Raw genomic sequence first — 6,000 nt, 5'->3', positions numbered from 1 at the left:
CACAATTACAAACATGTAAAAAAAAAAAACCATCAGCATTGCCTTGATTCTTGATTTTGACATCCTGGCTTTTTTCGTCTGTGGCTAATCTGGTTTTTAATATTGCATGTCCTGCTTCTTGTCAAGTTTCATCTCCTAATCATGTTTTGAAAGATGTCTACAATTTTGACAAACGTGTAAATGATTTTTTTTTTTGTTCATCTGACATGTTTCTTTAGAATCATCTTGCACAACACTTTAACAGCACCAACTCAGGTGTGAGGATGAGGCACACAGTTTCTTAGTTAATTCCAGTGACCTCAGCAACATCTCTGACTGTGAAGAAATGGTTTGAGTTGATGGCTTGTTCAATTTTCTGCACAGAAATATTTTAAAAAGTGGAAGGGCGCCCCAAACGTTCATCATCCTCTGTTGAAGTTCTTTCCTCTCTGAACCTCGCAACCCACTTGAAGAATGAATTTCTTTTAAATAATACAGTCGGAGGTGAATTTTTTTTATATAATACAGTCTCTATCATCATTTCAAGAATTTCTGAGTTTGTTTTTCCTGCTTTCAGAATGAATTTATTACAACTCGTTGCTCTTCAAAATCACAATTAATTTCCATAATCACAATAGCAAAACATGTTACAAAAACAGAGCTATACTCAACACAATATTTTTAAGAGAACTGAAAACAATAAAATGAATTTTAATGTCTTATCTTGTACATCAATTTAGTTTTAGTACAAAAATTTGAACTCTTAACCTGTTTTTATAACGTTTTCCATCATGAACTAAATTTCCTGTACTGAGAGTAATGTAAGTGGTGTCATTTAATTTTGCTCATTCTTTTTTACCCGGCAGTGTACATAGGAGGAGTGAAAATGTGTTTAACTATTTGTTTTTTTCCTTTCTGTTGCTTTGCAGATCCAACCAATTACAACCAACTATTGGTAGTAGCAGGTCTTCGGTCTTGAAGTAATATAAACTATCTTACATCGTGTAACTAAAAAGGGGACACACTACACTGGAGAACAAAATTAAAAAATTATGCTGTTTAATGATTGCATTGCATAAAACGATAAAAACGGAACACCTTTTCCTTTTGTGATTTTTATTTTCAAAAAGTTCATCGATAAGAGCAAAAAATGTGCTCAGCAAAAGGAAGCAGGAATGCACCATGGCTAGCAGCACATACATGCTTTACATGCATGTATATTATTATTCATTAAGATTTCTATTTAAGTAGCCAATGTTTCTAAAAAATAAAAAAAATATATATATACCAGTATCATATGTATATAATTAGTATATTGAATTGTAAAGTTATAGAAACAACAAAAAAAAAACCTAAATAAAATGATTATTAAAAAACAAAATGCCCAACTATTACATCTGTCTAGAATAAATATGAAAAACTATCAAAAAATAGTTAAACAAGTTTTTCTTTTTTTCGTACAGGCATTTTTTCAAAGTACAGGAACTTAGTCAGCAATGTGAAATTTAATATTACTTCTACATTTTATGTTGTAGTCAGGTGCCTGTGTAGCTATATGAAATGGTGACTTTAATGCCCTTCACTTTGTGACTAACATCGCTGACTAACTTTCTGTATCCTGAAAAAATATCTGTAGGAAAAGAAAGAAGAAAACTACTTTTTGTTTGTTTTTCATAATTATTCTAGGTAGATGTGTACAAGTAGTAGTTGGGTTTTTAGTTTTCAAATAATTATATTTTAAATTTGTTTTTCTTATTTTTTGCATATATATTGGAAAATATTGGTGAATATAACAATTTGAAAAGAAACAGTACAAATCCTTCTGCATCAATGCTACAATTATCCATAAATTCAAATTGCACAAATTCTTTGATCATTACAAAGAATCATATCTTTAAAAATACCTTCCTTCCTTGAATTCCAGTGTATTATATCCTTTACTTTCATTATTCCCTACTCATTACAGCTAATTTAAAACTCATATTTTGTATTATTTCTGAATAAGATGCAATGAATCCACTTAATGTTGAGTGAAATACATTTTTTTATAATAAAAAACATATCACTTAGTTCTAAAAGAGAAAATTAATTGTTATTCACTAGGATGTGAACGAGAAATGTTTTGAAACCACAAAGATAATGGATATTGTAGTTAACAGTTGGATACAATTAATGTCTTTACATCATAAGCAATAGCCTAAATGGTATTGAATTTTGAATTACAATGATTGTTCCTGCTTTACTACTGATTTAAATAAATAAAAATACCATTATTTATTGAAATTCTTTTACGTGATTGATTTATTATTCTTGTGCATTCTTGAAGGAAGAGATAAATCAACATATGTAATATTAATAGATCTCTTAACAAGAATGTTTTGATTTTTTAATTTTTAAGATCAAACAACCAAAGAGGTTATTTGTAATATTTATTATATAATATTATTTAAGTACTTTAAAAAATACAGTGGAATCTTGTTAATATAATAGTCAATAATTAAATGGTTTTTTTGTGATCTCATATTTTCCATAACAATGTAAAAATTACCCATAATTCCAATTTTTTTCTTGTTAATTGTAGTGAAAATTTAAAAGATTATAAAACTGCCTCCAAAAACATATTCAAGAACAACAATTTGATGAAGGAATTTTTCAAGTAATACCTTGACAAATTGTTGAACCTTATCAAAAAATGTATTTTTGACTACATAAGGAGAATCTCTACCTGGCTCGTATTCATTATTATATTTGAATGTTGAAAGGCTGTTGTATAATCAAGGAATAAGAAAGTGCATCAAATTAGTCAAAATGTTGTATAATCTTTGCAGGGAATGAATTTTTCCCTGCATTACTATCACCATAAGGTATTTTTCCCCCCATTTAATTATTACAAATTACAAAAGATTTAATATCATTTAAGTTATTATTAAATTCAAATTTAAGTTAATTTAATAAAGCTTTTAAACTTTTATATTGATTCATATATGATAAATTATTTTCTACAAAATCTTTAGAGTTGAATATGAAGTTTATACAATTTGTAATGTAATAACAAATCTTTCGGAGTCTATTTTATCGTTAATGTTCTATATAGTAAAGCTACTTAAACACAATGATCATTTTCAAATAAAAATTTAAATTTTTTATTCATTAACCACAATTCTGAACAAAATAAAAGTTTGGGTGGTGAATGACTTTTTTCAGTTAATAGATTCGAAATGTCTTGTAAGAGAGATCTCTAAGCTTTATATCATTTTCTTTCTTGATGTTGTCCATCATGGCTCATATCACTTTTATTGTCTTTCTGGTAAGTTGGATAAATCTCGTTGCAGACATGGAATACCGCATGTCTCCACCAATCTTTCAACTAAATCCCTTTGATCTTGCTGCATGGGTAGACTCGGACATTGACCAGGATTTCTCCATTCGTGTCTACCGATTCCGATTGTTTTGTGTATCAAGAAGGGTTGTTTTCTTTTTGTATACAACTTATTAATGATGTCACTCCATGGTAATCCTGCAGTAACTGGTCCCAAACTGATGCAAGATGTTTCAGAAATTGACAAAACAGCACGATGTGGTGACTGAGATCTTGTTGAATCGTTAACGTAAGTGTCAATACATCGATGTGATCCACCATCAGCTGAGGGCCTAATCCACTTATGATCATGAATAAAGAATGAGTCTTCAGAATTGACATGTTGGTCGAATTTGGGTTTGATGTTGCAGTTTTTACTGATAAGGATTTTGAAGGTTTCTTGAAAATCAATTTTTGCTTTTCTTTCACATTTTACTGGAGGATCTGCTGTGGTTGTCGTCATCTTCCAAAGAACTACGCCCGATGATTTCCTGGATTTCCTCTTCAATCAATGACATGAAGGAACAATTCTTAATTCGTCTACTAACTGCATATTAATAATATCTGGAGATTATAATTTTCTTGATATTTAGAATTTTTTGTATTCTTCACTCTCTTCTTGTAAATTAGCAGCAACACCTTCAAGAGATTGTTGTAATTGTTCTTGGTGTTTGTCTTCTTCTCCATTATTTGTAAGATCAAATATAAATATTATAGGTGAATACATAATAGTGAATTTAATTTGAATATTATAAACCGACAAGATGAAAATAACAGTAATAGAATGACAGAGTATCTTAAACAGATCTCTTTACATACATGTATCTTAATTGATTTTTCAACTAGCTGCTCTGATTACTTGTCAGCAACTTTTGCAGCTACCCAGTAACATGCTAAAGCAGTTAACTGGGGTAGGAAGTTGGAAAGTAATGGAAGTTAGATTTGTAATTTCCATTAGCTTCGACATTTTGTCTAATTTGATGCAATTTCTTATTCCTTGCTAAAATTAGTGCCAATCACTTTATCTTTATTATACTTCTGAAGATATCCTATATCTTCAGTTATCTGTTTTAGATGGGATCTTTTACCTTCCATTACTTAATCCTCTAAACTTCCTTCCAGAAATAAATTCTGTAACTAGATGGATTTTAATACATACAATATGTACCACCAGATTCTTCCTTCTTTTTTATAAGATTCTATAACAAATTCCTATTGTCTACAGTTCTTCTTAAAACCTCTCAAATTTTATATTCTAACAATTATCTAATTTTCAGCATTTGTTTATAACATTATATTTATTATTTTTCAGATTTCCCTAAGTAATAAGGAATTATTATTACATAGCCAGCATACTTTATCATATACTGCTACAAAATGTTACAATTTACACAGTTATTTTTAAGAATTTATTTCTTATCTTCAAAGTTGAATCAATGTTTACAACACATTGTTTTACAACAATAAAAGATATATTAATTTGTTGGGTTACATTATCTGTCCCATTCTTTATTATGTTTGTAAAGCACCTATGGTTTAAGTGGAATCAGTCATGGTTGCTTTCTCTGAGAGAATGATATTCACTAAAGAGCTAATCCCTGTGGTGAACAGATTAAAGCGTAATTTTTAGGAATGAATATTACCTGTATTTCATTGAGCTTTATATTCTGATATGGAATCATGTACATGACTTAATGAAGAAGGCAACATGAAGCCACTTAGCGTATCACTTTTAATATGGTTATGTCATTTAATATAATAATGACACCAATACATTTATTTTCTATAAAAATAAAAAAACGCTTCCCTGGCTTGTGTCAGTCTGCTTTTAATACATTATTTCCTTTTTTCTACTATCTTACTATTTTAACAACTTTCCATTATTCTCCTTTCTGTCATATTTAATTACTTTTTTTTGCTCTTTCTTAAAATTAAGCATCTCATTTATACTGTTTATTACTGTTGACTCATTCCATGTTTATAGGAATGTGGACTTTCAAAAACCATGTGACCAATATTTAAAAGATTAAAAATTATTCTTCTGCAAATATATTTATAAATGTGTGATTTTAGCTAAAAAGAATATTTAATAAATATTTCTGTTAATAAATTTTTAAATAATAATAAATGAAAATTTAAAAATCCCTTAAATTTTTGTATTCCATTCAATATATACATAATCTTTACTAATGCCTTTTGAATTGTGAATTATTTTGTAGTTTTTTTTACAATTAGTTTCTTCGCTTATTTATCTTATTATAATTTCATGTGTATTTATATTTTAAATAATAAATAATACACACTTTTAATTACATCAATTTTTTATTTTATCATTAATTATATATGCTGCTTTAAACAATTTACTTTGGTTTCCCTTGATTCATCCAGGTAACTTATATGGTATTTTTTTATCTGTATAACAAATTTACCCATTCCTGAGATGATATCCATAGAGTGTTATTATGTACCTATCAGAAAAAAATGTTTATTCATTTTATGTATCAGCCAAATTAATAACATTGTGAGTGAAGGAATATATAACACATATTTTTGTTTCTAGCAGTTTCATTTTTAATTATATAATACTGAATGTGTCTTAGATAGACACGATTTGGAAAAATTTCTCTGCCTAACCTAAATGAAGGTCTTATGATCTTATAAAA

The sequence above is a fragment of the Lycorma delicatula genome, chromosome 11 (genome assembly GCF_047948215.1).
Source record: "Lycorma delicatula isolate Av1 chromosome 11, ASM4794821v1, whole genome shotgun sequence".
In the NCBI taxonomy this organism is placed as follows: Eukaryota; Metazoa; Arthropoda; class Insecta; order Hemiptera; family Fulgoridae; genus Lycorma; species Lycorma delicatula.
This window is presented reverse-complemented; position numbering follows the sequence as displayed.